The 16860-nt window shown below is 19.8% G+C and overlaps 1 long non-coding RNA gene across 1 annotated transcript; it reads left to right on the top strand.

Annotated features, from left to right (window-relative positions):
* The first annotated feature begins 2189 nt into the window (after positions 1 to 2189).
* Positions 2190 to 14099, top strand: LOC135143694 (uncharacterized). Its single transcript, XR_010282880.1, has 7 exons — positions 2190 to 2238; positions 3015 to 3120; positions 3179 to 3254; positions 7311 to 7378; positions 10058 to 10155; positions 13568 to 13720; positions 13968 to 14099. It is a non-coding gene; the product is annotated as an uncharacterized LOC135143694 (long non-coding RNA).
* The last annotated feature ends 2761 nt before the right edge of the window (positions 14100 to 16860 follow it).

The following is a 16860-nucleotide window of genomic DNA, read 5'->3' as shown; positions in this document are numbered from 1 at the left end:
CCACTAATTCTACAGCAACAGAAAAATTCTCTCCCAAATGACTCATTAAACAAAAAAATCATTAGTAATAGAACCACACTCGAACATAACATCGCGAGTGGGATGACAGTTTTTTATTCATTTTGTGGCTCTAATAACTTCCTTTACCCAGGCGAAGTTCTACTCATACATCGCAAGAGTTAGTGGGGGCTATATAATGGGGTTTCTTATAAAGATTCTCCTAGCTCCTTAAAAAAAGTAATAGGTATCTTTATGGAGAAGTAGTAGTATTGAGCCTAAATTATTCTCTAGATGGAAAAATTAATTGTCATAATTCTTAGGTGTTGTGTTTAAACCGTAAGAAAAGCTAAATCGGATGAGCTAGTTCAAATCTACCCAACCAATTTTACTTTATCAGTTTGTTTATCTTAGAAACTTTAGAAAATAACATAATTTTACGCTCAAAAATTGCTTTTTTGGAGCATATAGCTTTCTAAATACCTGTTAGCGAGCTCAAACGCTTAGTCGTTGTTATGCCCTTTCTTTAGGGTTCAGCAACCTTATTAAGACCGTAACCATTCCGAGCAATCCTTAAAGATACATTTCGAGTCACCCTCTTGGTTATTACGCTATTAAGTAGAGAGAATATTGCCTTTTGTCTTTAGGCTACTAGTGTAAGGCGGTGGAAAAGATCGTTCACTATTAGTACCGGTGTATTCCCAGCGGCTTCCCGTGGGTGTCCATTTGAGATTGGCATTAAAGTGACCTCAGGTGGTGGAACGTTTTTGGCTTTGTTTATGTCACCCTCTATTATTCGATCGGCGCCAATGGTTTTATTACTCGGATGCAAGTGGTTAAAAATTTGGTTAACGGTGGCTTCCTTTATTATGCTTGCGTGATGGTTCCATCTACTTTAGTGACCGAAGTATAATAAAAATTAATCAGTAAAGAAACTAAATTTTATTCGGACGCTTAAACAGATGGGGTCAGTATACAAACATAACTATTTTACTATTCCACGGAGGCTACTTAACTCAAGAAGCGGGTAAAAAAAAAAAACCTGTGGCTAGCTTATACACTTAATTTGTATATTGGCCCTCACTAACTTTATAGCAGTCACTAGTTGTACTTAAGCGAGTACGTACTACCGCAAACTTTTGTATGCAAAAAGAAATACCTTTCTAAAGCAGAATAGCAAGTATATTAAGCAATTGTCACTCTCATAATAGTGAAGGCATAAAGCCATGTAGACTCTTTTTTTAAATTAAAAAGAGTTATAACCGTAAAGAATAATAATAAAGTTTATTCTTAGTTTATATTAGTTAATACTGTAAATACACATTTCTATTAAAAAAAAAATAGTGTAGGTGGTAGAGGTACCTTTTTTTTTTTGTATACTTTTACTGCTAAGTGGGCCTTAACTCACACAAGAAATTATGAAATAGCTCTAAAAGTGAAACTAGTTAATAGTAAAAAAACTTTTAATTGTGGTATGCTTGGAATTATGTTAAACAAGAAATAAAATAATTGTGCAACTCTTAAGATTTCAGTAATCCAATTTTTAAAAAACCTTCGCTAGAATATAATATTATATATACTCGCATGGCATCTCATTTTTTGAAGTCCTATATTATTTATAGTTTTTGTTATAGGAAAATTTGTTTATTAAGTTTATTTGTTAGCAAGTGTAACATAACCGTTTTAGAAAACCCTTGCGAGACAGGCATCAATGAAACCATTTACCTTCTTACATCATAAACCATTAATAAACACACAATAACAACATAAATGAAAATGTAAATAAGAACAACTAAGCAAGAAGAATACTTCAAACGACAATATTATAAATAAACAGGAAAAATTTAAAATTAAACAATAATTCCCTACATTTTTTTTAAAATTAAAATCGTACAAATTGGCAAAACAATTTTTTTAAACTATATTCTTATTACATAATTATCATTTCTATTAGATTCTAAGTTTATTTCGTAATTATTATTTCATGATTTTCCTTTTTTCTGTAATGTTTTTAAGCGCAATAAATTACAGATTCAGAAAATCTATACATGTGACAAAGGGCATTTGGAAAAGTTTTTCTGCACGAGGACCGCTTTAGCTGCATTGTAGAATAATTCTATTCTAGTATTTTTTGCTAGGCATTATTAAATATAAAGTTTTACTTTTGCTAATTTTTTAGTTTTAATGGAAGAGAATTCTGTTGAGGAAACTAATCAAAGTGATTCAATAAAAACTTCTGAGGTATCTGATGTTATTATGCATAATATTTCTAAAAGTTGATAATTATTTTATTCAATTTTTTTTTAGATTATGTTCTTAATAAATTTTTTTTTATTTTGTTATAGGAATTTTTTTTTTTGATTTTTGGATATTCATATTCTTTTTAATTATTTTTTCTATTTTAAATATTTATGGTTTTAATAATTTTTATTAATTATAATATTATCTACTGCCATATGTATTTTAGTAAATTATAATTTAAGTACTTTTTTTATTATACATTTTTACTTATTATTTTTATACTTTTTGGCTTTTAAATTATTTTAAAATTCTACTTGTTAACTTTTTACTTTCTTTTTAGGCAAAGTAGTTTTTAAATTATACTTCTCTTTGTTTATACATAAAACCAAATTAGAAATATTTATATAAATATGTTAGTACAATGTTTATTTATTTTTAATAACTCATTTTTTTAAATAGTGAACTCTTATTTATTGATTTAATTTCAATTTTTTTTTAAATTATTCATAATTATAATTTCATATAGTTATCCCTTTTTTGGTATCAACATATAACGTTTAGATTTTTTACAAACACATTTTTTTTATTGATAATAAAACTTATATCAAAAATTTTTACTTTTTTCTTTTACTTTTGTTCTATTTATGAGGCATCTACAATTTTCAAAGGGAAATTTTTATTACAATTTTTAAGTTTATTTTTCTTTTTTTCCACGTTCTTTTTTCCAAATTTTTTTTAAATTTAATGAAGTAATTCTGAAATAATATTTTTTAAAGAATTCTACAGTTCTTGAAGAAAAAACTATATTTGAAGATCCCTTAAACTATACTATAGCACATCCCCTTCAGTATTCTTGGGCTCTCTACGTGGACATTCCTAGCGGTACTTTTTTTTGTCTGATTTGTAAAATTTCATGATTATATTTTTTTGATGAAAAAAGGAGAAATAAATTACGAGAACTGGTTGGAAAATGCTAAAATAATACAGCCAATTGATACTATTGAAACTTTTTGGGGGTTTTTAAGATTTTGTTTTTGATTATTTTTTGGTGAAGTTGTGCAGTTTTAAGTTTATAATTCACGCAGTTTTTTTACTATTATTCAACTTGGCGCCAAGAGAGAAGGCATTTAATTTTATGAGAGACGCTTATTATAAACATTTTTAAATAATATTTAGTTAAATTTACTATTTTATATTATTATGAATTGAAATTTTTTTTTTGGTTTCACTACTTGGAGTTCATATTTTACGCGGTTATACTTATTATATGAGTTTTCGCCAAAAAGAGGCGACTCTTATTTTTCGGGGGGCGTTCCTTTTAAACATTTTTCGTAATATATATAGAAAAAATTTTCATTATTATATAAACCATAGTAAACTTTTTTCCGATTCATTATTTTAAGTTTATTTATTTCGGGTCTACTATTATTATTTAAATATGCTTTAAAAAGAGGTGACATTGATTTTTTTTTCATAATCTTTATAACGACTTTCTTTGTTAAATTTATAAATACATTTTTTAGTTCATAGATTTTTGTCAAAACTTTGGGCTTTTCTTTCTTTACATTTTTGGAATATTTTATCAACGACATATTATAAAAACTCATTTTTCCAACTTTTCGCTCTAGAAAATTTTTTTCTTATTTTTGATTGGCGCTTTTATCAGCCAATCAGGATTTTTTATTTTTACTCTTTAGCATTATATGGTACCAAAATATTTACTAATGGATGCATATAAAACTTTTAGGCACTAAAAATTTATTACTTTTTTAATAAATGCTAAATAAAAATATTTGAGTTTTAATGAAAACTTTTTTTCAATTTTTTATAGTTTTTTTTTATATTTTTATTAGTAAACCGAGAAAGAACAGTTCGAAGTAAGAAATATTAATAAATGTAAATAAAATTTATGAATAATAAATTATTAAATAATTGATTGAAGTATAATAATAATTATGATTAATAATTATAATAAATATAATAACTATAAATATAAAAGTAAATAAAAATAAGAGTAATAAATATAAATATGAAAGGTAAAGAAAAATAAAAATAATTAAAAATAGATATATGAAAAGTAAGTAAAAATAATAAAAAATAATAAATAATAAAATAATAACTATGAAAGGAACATACTTATAAAAATAAAATGCAAAGTAAATTAAATTCAATAGTAATAATCAAAACTAAAAATTAATCGTAAAAGCAAAAATAAATGAAATATATATAAAAAATTATAGTAAAATTAATTAAAAAATAAGATAATTATAGATATAAATTATAATAATAAATAAATAAATATAATAATAACAGATATAAATAATTAAGTAATTATGGGAATTTATAATTATAAATAGTTTTTTGATTAAAAAAAATAAATAAAAAAATAATTTTAATAATAGACTTATTATAAAAAATTAATAAATAATTATTATAAAAAATTAAAAGACTCTAAAAAAAATAATAAAAATAATTATACTAATAAGTAATTATAATAAAAAAATTAACAAATAAAATAATATTAATATAAATAATTATTAAAAAATAAGTGATTGTAATAAAACATAAATTAATAATATAATAATAATTATAATAAATCTAAATATATAATAAATATACAGAAATATATGTAAACCTAAATTTTATCTAATATTTAGCGATATCAAATATTTGTGATAGTGAGAAACGAAAATGTAAAAATAAATAAAGATAAATATGAAAAGTAACAAAAATTATATAATAGTAATGAATAAAACTAATAAAAAATAGGTAATAACATTAAAGAAAATAAATAAATAAAATAATTCCAGAAGTAAAGGAAACAAATAAATGTAATATTAATAAAAAATTAAATAAAAATAAAAATTTTTAAGTATTTTAGGAAATAAGAAAATAAAATTTAATAGTAAAAAATAAATAATAATAAAAAACGATTATCATAATAATTTAATAAACGAAATAATATTGGATTTTATAATTATACTCTTAATAAATATTAAATTAATTATAGAAATAAATTAAAAAAATAGTAATTAAAATAATAATTATAGTAAGAAATAAATACTTGTGATGAAAATAAATTATTATGATAAGAAATAAATAAAATACTTGTAGGAAATAATAATTATAATACAATAGAAATAATAAAAAATAACTGAAATAATAATCAAAAAAAATGATAACAGATTTAAATAATTAAAATAGAAAATAAAAAAACATAAATACAATAAAAATAAGTTATTATAATAAAATAAGAAAATATAATATTAGAGATAAGTAATCATAATTGAAAAAATACATAAAACGTAAACACATATTAAGAATACGTTATTATAATGAAATCATTGATTATAATAAATATAAATATAAATTAAAAAAATAAGTAAATAAAGTAATAATAGAAATAAGTAATTATTTTAGAAAATAAGTAAATAAAATATGGATAATAAAGGATGATAATAAATGATTATAATAATAAATAAGTAAACATAAGAATAATAGAATAAATAATTGCAATAAAATAAACGATCAAGGTAGATCAATAATAATAAGTATATTTAAAAATTTTAAAAATTATTATAATAATAGTAATAAACAATAATAATGGAATAAATAAATAAAATGAAAATAGAAATAATAATTATAATAATAAATAAGTGAACAAAATAATCATGGGTAAAAAATAAAATATTAATAAAAAATATTAAAAATATAATAAATTTATAGAATGATAATAATAAATCATTATAATAATAAGTAAATAAATAAAACATTAATAATAAATAATTATATTAAAAATAAATATATAATAAATAATTAAAAACAAAAAAACCAACATTTCTTCTTATTTAAAGCTAAATTAAATAATCGTTAAAGTGAAAAGCTTAATCGTTTCTGCTTTTTTGCTTTGCTATATAATAAATCTTATAAAAAATATTATTTATTACAATATAATAATTTTTAACGAAGTTTCGTAAAGTATTTTGCTATTTTTTTTTAATGAATTTGTATATCTTTCTTAGCCAATCGTTTTCTTTATAAGGCTTATAATACTTTATATCGATATTTCCAGATTTTTAACCAATCATTACTTATATTTTAGAGTCTTCACTAATTTTATATATTTGGGACCTTCACTTAAAATATTTTTATTAATAAACGCTCATTAATTTTATGTACATTTTTAAATTTTAAAGAATTCGTTATCCAATCAATACCTGCATAATTTGGAGTATTCAATTTTTTTCTGAATTTTTTAAAAATTCGTTGCATGATTTAAAAATATTTTTGGGTCAATCTCTTCACTGTTTTTACGTAAATTTTATAACAATTTTATTTAAAATAATATAAACAATCAGTATTTTTTCATTTTTATAGGACTTTTATTATCCAATCAACATTTGTATAATTTAGAGTTTGCACTTGCCTCAAATAATCGTTGTATTTTTATATTTAAGACTTTCATTATTATTCAAGAGTTATAACAACTGCTTTGGTTTACCTCTTCACCCATTTTACGTGAAACCTCGACCAATCATTTTATTTCACTTTATGGAGCTTTTGTTACCCAATCAATATTTGTATATTTTAGAGCCTCCACTTTCTTTAGTATTTTTAGTATAATTGTCATCAGGAATTTTTACTTTTATATTTTAAGACTTCTTTATTATTATTATTAAATAGTTATTAAAACGCTTTGGCCAATCGCTTCACCTTTTATATAAAACATAATAATTTTTAAAAATGTTTCGACCATCTAGTTTCGTTTTATTTTAAAAAGATAATTCTTTATTCAATCAATACTTATATATTTAGAGTCGTACTTCTATATTTTTGGAACTTCAACTATTTTTAATATTATATAAATGGCCCCGACCAATCAGCACTTTTTAATGGGCATTCGCTATTTAATATATTCTTTTTTCCCTTTTTTTAAGAAAAAAGTGTTTATATTTTTGGCATTTCCAATATTATTTATATTTTATATTAATAATTTTTATAAAAATGTTTAGACCAATCAGTTTTTTAATACTTTTATCGATTTCTTATTACTTTTTTAATATTTTTTTCAGTGTCATGAATAACTTAATGTTTGCCTCTGACTTACCCGATAAAGGAAGCTTCCATTTTTTTCGTTGCGGTTCGTATTATTATTTATTTACATATCATTACTTCTATTTTTTTTTTCGTTAAAAAAAGTTGCTAAACATTAAAATATTTTTATTACTGTTTCATTCTTTAATTTTGTGGGCTTAATTTTAATCATTATATAAAGTTGATTTTTCCAGTTTTGTCACGTGTTATCCCCTTTTTTGGTATTGCCGCAACAGCGCCCACGTACAGACCCGCATATTTTTGTCCAATTAGTTTTGTTTCCTATAAAACTGTGGAACAAATAACTATTTGTCGCATTTAAATTTCAATTTAGATTATTTAATTAATTCGGTTCCTTTTAGTGTTAATTTATAGTGACAGTTTGTTTTTTCTTGGTATGTCAGTTTTTTTTACAGATTTTCATGTCAAATTCATTTTAGACGGTATTCATTATATTTGTGGCATTGAATTTATTTTATCCTTTTACTTCCTTTTTATTATTTTATGAATAAACTTTTTATCGTTTTCAAGTTATTATTATAATTAATTTTTCATTATAATTGTTAAAATTAATTTTATAAATTATTATGGATTCAATAATTATTTATTACAAATTCTAATTTTTTTTATATATACTTATTAATAAAAAGTAATTTTTCATTGTAAATGTTGAATTATAAATTATTATGAATGTAATAAAAGTTTTTTAAAAACTTAACTATTTTTTAGATATAACAAGTAAACAAATAATGAATAATATTTAATAATAAAAAATAAAGCAGATAAATGGAAATAATATTAATTTTGAAAAAAACAACATCAGTTAAGTGATAATATTTAATAATTTTTTTGTATTTTTCACATTTTTTTGGGAGTAATATTTCATTATTTTATATGCATTTTATACTTGTACTAATAGTTTTGATAAGTTATAGTTTTTAAAATTATTCATTTTTTTATATGAGTTTAGATAATAAATTTTTTTAAAATTAGTTTTTTTTGTGGTTCGTATATTAATATATATATTTCAATTTTTTTTGTTGATTTATATATTTTTTAAATGTTTATTATTTTTATGAATGGTATTTAATTAACCTTTATGGTTCATCTCAATAAGTATTTTTCATTATTTTCGTTGAAATATATTTTTTCAAATTTAATTTTTTTATATAATTTTATCGAATTTAATTTTTAAATTTTAGTTTTTTCTGTGATTCTTTTAATAAATATTACTTTTTTTATGTGGTTATATTATATCATTATATTTTATGAAGTGCATTTTTTTAAGTATATTCATTATTTTTCATGAAATTTTTATTTAATTAATTTTTTTAAATTATATTTTTTTTTATGTGGTTAATTCCATTATATATTACACTATTTTTGTTGAATGTATATTTCCAAATATATTCATTATTTTAATGGATTATAGCCATTACAAAAGAAAATTAATATTCTTAGCTAAAGTGAAGTCTTTTTACTGTATTTTCATATTTTTGAATTTCTTTTCCCCCTGTTTTTTTAAATTTTCTTAGATATTAAATATCTATTTTTTTATTTATATCATTTTTATCATTTTTATATATAATTTATACTAAAATTTTTAAGCCACTATTTCATTTTTATTGAAGTATACGCAACATTTATTTTTTTATCCTTTTTAGTTTAATTTATTCGTTAATCTTAATGTCATATATTTTTTCTATAAAAATATTAAGCCAATAATTTTATAATTAATTTTCTTTTCCTTTTTAATATATATTCACTATTTTTGAATATAATTTTTTTTGTTATTTTAGTTGATAATCCATATTTTTGTGTAAATGTATTAAATATTACGTTTTTAACAATAATTTTCTTTATTTTTGTTGAATACACTCTACGTTTAACTTTCTTTTCCTTTTTAATTAATATTCATTCTTTCATTGGAAGTTTCTTTATTTTATTATATTCTTAACCCACTAATTAATTATATTTATAAAGATGTCCTAATTTTTTCCCTTTATATCTCATTATTAATATTGAAATATATGTAAATTTATTTTTTTTCCCCTTTTTAGTTAATATTTCATTATTTTATTTCATTATATATAATTAGTTTGTAAATATTCAAGTATTTTGTTATCCTCATTGAAATCCTTATTTTTGTATTAATAATTCATTATTTTTTCTGAATTTTGTTGAATTTCTTTTTTTAATGAATTTTTATAAGAAAAGTTATAATATTCTATTATTTTTTGTAAAATTACACTTCATTATTCCTTTTTCCTATTCATTTTTTTTTTCCATGTTATTTATTGACCCAATTCTTCATTATTTTCTTTGCATTTTACTCAATATTAAATTTATTTCCCCTTTTAATGAATTTTTTGTTTTAATGAGCTCCAATCAAGGGTTATTTTTACATTTATGTTTAATAATTCATTGTTGTTGAATTTTATATCGTTTTTTAATGAATATTTTATTATATAATTTGAATTTTTTAGTATTTTTAATATTTTATTTAATGTTTTATTATTTTTCTTAAATGGTTTTTATAATTACTTATTAATTTAATATTTTATTATTATAATCATTTATTTTTTTATGTAAATATTTTTTAAGGATAATTTACTATTACATATTTATTATATACTTCTACTTCATAATAATGTACTGTATTACTTTAAATTATTTTTATATGTTATTATTATTTCTTTTAAAAAAGTTATTACTATTATTAAAGGCGTTGAGCCCAAATGGGAAGACCCCGAAAATGCGGGTGGGGGGAGGTGGGCTCTTACTTGTGACAAAAGAAACGTTGACTATCTTTGGATGCACACAGTTTACTATAAATAATAATAACAATAAATAATAAATAATGATGGTAATAATAAAGAGTAAAGATAATAATAAATAACAAATAATGACATAATAAGAATGATAATAATAATGATAATAATTATGAGTAAAAACATTGATACTAATAAATAATAAACAATGATAATAGTGACAAGTAAAAATAATAATAATGCTTATAATTATTAATTCTAATAAAAATAAAAAGATTAATAATCATAATAATAAGTAAAAAAAATATTCATAATAAATAACTACTAATGATAATAATAAGTAAAATAATAATGATTATAAGTTAAAATAAAATACTAACAATAAATAATAAATAAGATAATAATAACAGGTAAAAATTATAATAATAAATAATAATAACGAATAATGATAATAAAAAGAATAAATTATTATAATAAAATACTTATAAATAATAAGTAATGATAATAGTAATATGAAAAACAACGAAATAACAATATCAATAATAAGTAATAATAATATTATAAAAAAAGTAATAAATGATGATAATTATAAGAATAACAACGAATTAAAAAATATATAAAAATAAAGAAGATTTTAATTTTATATTATATAAAAATTTTTATTTACATAATAATAATATAATGGATATCGAAACAATTTATAGTAAATTTTGAACGTTTATAAAAAATTTAAACTACTTATAAATAATAATAAAATTTGTATTATCGAACTTAATAATTATAAATAATATTTATAATGAATATCGACACAATTCTCAATAAAAATATAAAATGTTTGATTACAAATTTATGCTACATAATAAATATAAGAAAAAAAAACTAAATTTCTTATTAAAATAATAATAATATAAGAAAAATATAGAAACGAAATACAATAAAAGTCTAATGTTTATTAAAAATTTAAACTACATTTTAGAAAATTATAATAGTTTATTAATAAATATAACAATATAAACTATAACGATAAATGTATATAAAAATATTTTAATTTAAACAATATTAACTTTTTATAAGAAAGTAATAATAATGAGTAAAAGAAACTATACGTACTGATAAGAATATAATGTAAAACATATATATATATATATATATATATATAAATAAGAAATATTCAGTAATTTATATTTATAATAAAAATATTATAACTAAAATTTTTTTATTAGTTATACAAATTATAATAATAATATTTATAAACTATAAAAAAGTTTTATTATATTAATAAAGAAATTAATATTTTTTTAAATGTTATACAAAAATAAAAAACAACTACTTTTATTAATATCGTTTGAAAGAAATACTAAAATACAAACTTTTTTATAAATAAAAATAAAATATTAACAAAAATTTATAGGAAAATAGAAGTTTGTTCATTATAATAATACCAAAGCAGTAAATACTCACTATAAAATATTTTAGTGAAGAATGTATGATTTTTGTTATAATAATAATAATAATAAAACAGAAGCTTTCGTCATAAATAAATAAATAAAAAATAAAAAAAATAAAAGTTTAATTATATTAATTATAATTATATAAAATTATAAAAATATTATATGAAAGTTTGAAATTAATTCATTATTTTTATTACTAACTTAAAGAAAAATAAAACACCAGCTATTTTAGTGAAAAAATTCTGAAATAATATAACTTTTATAATAACAATTTAAATAATAATATTTTTAAAAATTTATATGAAAGAGAAAATTATTTTTTTATTATTAATATCAAATGAAATACTGAAATACCAAATATTTTAGTGAAAAATATAAAATATAATTTTTATAATAATAATATTAATATCAAAAAAAAAATTTAAAAAAATTTGTATGGAAAAAGAAAATTATTCATTATTATTGTTAATTTTAAGAACTACTACAACACAAAATATTTAGGGAAATATATAAAATAATATATTTTTAATAACCATAATAATAAAAATATTATAAGTATTTTCGACAAATCTTCATTATTATTTATATTCCGATATTATAGTGAAAATATAAAACAAAAGCTTCCGGGTATAAAAAAGTATAAAAAAAATGTTTAATTGTAATGATTTAAATATTTTTTAAAATTAATACAAAAACATTAATTTTTTTAAAATAAGAATATAATTATTAATATTTTTAAGGGATTATAGAAAATATAAAAGCAAATAAAAAAGTTTCATATAAAAATTTATATTAAAAAAACAATAATATTAGCTTATCAGCTTATCAATATTTATATTATAAAAATGCGATAATTTTTTAATAATATTCATGAAAATATGTTAAAAATATTTGGAAAAATTACTGGAAAAAAAAAATAAAAAAAAATATAAAAAGTATTTATTATATAAATAATAATAACTAAAAGTTATCACAAATATTACATAATGAAAAAAATAATCTAATATATAATTAATATTATTTTTATTTATACGAAACACATAAGAATTATCTTTAAAATATATTTAAAAAAATAATATTTCAAAATTTTATATAAAAATAAAAAGTATTATCTTATTTTTAATGTTTAGTCAAAAATGTTACACTACTAAATTTATATTGTAAAAAAAAGAAAGTTTTAAAAAAATAGTAATAAAAATATATATTTTTTATAAAAAAAGTATTTCAAAAATTTTTGACTTTAAAAATAATATTAAATTTTTTATATTTATTCCAAAATGCGATACTTAAAATTTTATATTAAGAATTAAAATAAAATTAAGTTTTTTTTAAATAATCATAAAATGTATTTAGAAATATATTTCAAAAGTTTATATGAAAATAAAAAATTTTACATATCAATTTCAAAAAGGTTATACTATAAAATTATATATTGAAAAATATTATTAAGTTTTTTGAGAATAATAATAAAGTTTACATTTTATAAAAATGAAGAAAACTATAAATATAAAAAAATAAACAATACAAAAAAGTTTTATTATTAAGTTAAGTTTTTTTTATCAATAACCATAGGAATATTTAATAACAAAACTTTGAAGAACTTATAAAAAGTAATAAAAAATATAAAAAAGTTTGATTTTACTAATAAGAAAGATTAGAAAATAATTTGATATTATTAATAAAAAATACTTAATAATTAAATTTTTTATTAAAAATGTAAAATAATATAATTTTTATAATCATAATCGTAAAGGAATATAAAATAGTAAAAATTGTAATGAAATAAAAAATAATTCATTATTATTAAATTAATATAAAAAAATAGAAATCTCAGTACTTTATATGACAAAAAAATATATATTAATATTATTATTTTTAAAAAAATACTAAAATACAGAAAAATATGGAATAATATAATTTTTATCATTAATAATAAATAACGATAAATAATAAATCACGTATAGTAATTATAAATGGTGAATAATAATAAGAAATAATAAAAATATAAAACAGATGCTTTCTTGTATTTCTGGGCAATTTTTAGAAAATTCCGAGTTTGTGAATGGCTGTATCTTAACTATGCGAAAGCTCAGCAGAGTTGCGTTGTGGACTAAAAACACTAACAATGAAACGCTTCAGAAGCAGATTGGTGCACGCTGGAAGCAGGTAATAAGTGATTAGCGGATTTTTATAAATTAACAGGATTGTTATTTTTGGTAGTTTCTGGTATTTATTTGTCACGATTTAATTTAATGCTGCATAATTAAAGTATTTGGTTTCCCTTTTACTTACATTCAATTTTTAATAAATATTATTATTATAATATTATTACTAATTATTATTGCTCATTAATTATCAGTTATTTTTATTATTAAGATTATTATTTCTATTATTATAATCATTATATCAACAGTTAATGAACTATCAATCTCCTGTTTCTTTTTCTCCACATGAAACGACACAGAAATTTTCTGGCGCTCGAGGCCCCCGAAAAATAACTGTTTGATTTGTTTTGAAGAAAAAAATTTTATTGAAAGTTATTATATTCAGGCTCTATAACCTGCGTGGATCTAAAATATAAATAAATAAAGTTTCTTTAATTTTATATATATATATATAATTTGTATGATAGCAGAATGTTCCGAATATTCGTAATGCACCTTAGCATGTGCCTCAACTTTAGGTATAAATAGCTCCTGCAAAGGACCTCCAAAAGGTGTGTTTTTTTTTTTGGTGTGGCGTTGGATTCTGTGCGTGCTCGTTTGTATATCAGCGGGCATTTCAATAAATCTACTAATAAATAAGTTTTTATTATTCTTCGCTATCTTTTATAGGCGCTAGACACTAAGCTAGAAGAGTGTGAATTTTAAGAATTTATCTTTATTTTGTGTAAAATTATGACTCGAGAATATTTTATTATAATATATTAAATTATTATGGTTTCTGCGATACTAGAAGTTAACAACGAAAATATTGATTTTATTCTAAATAGGAAATATAGTTAAAAAGTTTTTAAACTTTTATAATTGGTCACAATTTTATTATTAGTTAAGAAACAATTAGAAATATAAAAAACATTTTTACTTGTTAATTTTTTTCTATATTTTTTAGACTATAATTTTCGGTTACAACTGTACTAAAATTCAATAAACTTTTTTAGCTTTTTATTAAATTTGAAAGTTTCATTTTTAGTTTAGTTTTTGATAACCAAAGTTCTCAGATTTCTAAACTTTAATTTTTGTGCCAATTAGGAATTTATAACTCTTTAAATAGTAGCAGTTACAACTTTCTTTTTCGTGTTAAAATTTTTAAAATTTTTGTTAATCTTTAATTAATTATTTATAGTTACTAATTTTTAATAGGATCTAAATTTTTGGTAATTCACCCGCCTTTTAAAAATTTCCTTTTTAAAAATTTCCTTTTTGAGTTATTCATTATCCTTTTTATCTCTTAAAATAATGATTTATAAGTTTCTTTTACTTACTTTTTACTATTTTGTGTTAAGTAAAGCGAAACCTGTCTTCATATTTTTTTAATGATTTTACTTCTAACTACTTACTTTTGCTGGATGTAAAAAGATAAAGGCACACTTCATTAAAGATTATTTAAAAATAAACAATTTACTTTAATTCTTTTTTTTTTAAAATTTATCGGCTTTAGCCTCCGAAAAACTTTTACTTGCTATGACTTTAGCTACTGAATTCCAGTAAAGGAGGTCTTGTTATTAATAATTTCTGTAAAGAAATTTGTGAAGAAAGTATATTTATCTAATAGCTTGATAAGATAAAAATAAAAGTTTAGCGCGAAATTAATATAATATAATAGCTAAATACAAGTTGAAAAAAAATCGATCGATTTTTTTTAACAATTATTAATTGAGTATAAAGTTAAGTTATTATTAAAGACCCCTTAGAATAAAATTTCTTTATTTTTTTAATAAGTACTGATTTTTTCAGGTTTTTATCAATAACAAAAATTAGTTACCATTTTTATTATAGTGTCTTGGTTATAAGCGTTTATTTTATTTAAGTAATTTTGTTAACTACTAAGATTTATTTATCCATGCAATTTACGAACTTTTGTCAATTGATGGTAACTTTAAATTTGTACGTGTAGAGCAAAAAAATAACTTTTGGTAGTATACTTCTTATATAGATTAGCTAAATGATGGTATAAAATATTATAATCGACCCACAAGGGATCTATTAAAAAGTAACAAACCGATTATATTACTAATATATACGTTTTCGCTTAGTGGTTTCTTCAAAACTTACTCTAGTATAAACTTTAATCTTCATATATATATATATATATATATATATATATATATATCTTTTATACCACTGATTCCCCTTTGAAGGTTTTTATGAAAATATTAGACAATACATTGATGCAAACTATTTGTTATAAAATTTATAGAATAGCTTACCTTAAAAACAATATATATTTCGTAAATTTAGTTCATAATCATTACTTATAAAATGTAACGTTCTCTTCACTTTTTGTCGAAATATTTTTGTTTTGTTTTACCGTTATTCCTTGGTCTAACTTTTTTAACACATCTTAAAAGTTAATTCGTTATAACGTAAAAAGCTTATCTTATCTGCAAAATCTATTTTTACGTAAGTTTGGTACGTATTATTAACTAGGAGACGTAACGTTCTTTCACTCCTTATCGTAATATTACGTTTTAACAATATTTTTGGTTTTTTTTTATCGTCAATCTGAATATTTTAACACAGTATAATAGTTAACTTATCTTAACGATCGGCTAATATTTTTAATTTATAATAATTAAGGTAGGTGAAAATACCTTTATCACGTGAAAAAAAAGCTAATTAAATCCAGAACAGTTTTTTCTGTTCCAATTTTGTTGAGTTTTATTCTTTCATCATAATGGTGAATCTAACAAGATCTACTTCACGCACGCTATAACACATTTTAGCCCGGCCAAAACGTAGTACAGAAACAAAGCACTTAAATATTTGTTTTGTTTATAAACGGGCCCATTTCGGTGCCCGATCGAATTAACAATTTCGAATACTCAAGCTCTCGAATATAGTCGCAAAGTATAAATTGTTTTTATATTTGCTGATATTGCTAGTTTTAATCCTTGAAACTGGTTTATTATAAACTATATGATACGATATAGTAGATTGTATAGCATAGACAATGATATAATATAAAGCTATTAAAGACTCAAAACACGGAAATAATTATATAATAAATTTAAAGACTCCTGAGGAGCACAAATATAGCGGAAACCACTATTCAAAGAAAAAAGAACGCAGTGAGTGTCCCACTTC

The sequence above is a fragment of the Zophobas morio genome, unplaced genomic scaffold (genome assembly GCF_036711695.1).
Source record: "Zophobas morio isolate AGI-343-1 ecotype UQ-CSIRO unplaced genomic scaffold, CSIRO_AGI_Zmor_V1 ptg000070l, whole genome shotgun sequence".
NCBI classification, from domain to species: domain Eukaryota; kingdom Metazoa; phylum Arthropoda; class Insecta; order Coleoptera; family Tenebrionidae; genus Zophobas; species Zophobas morio.
This window is presented reverse-complemented; position numbering and strand designations above follow the sequence as displayed.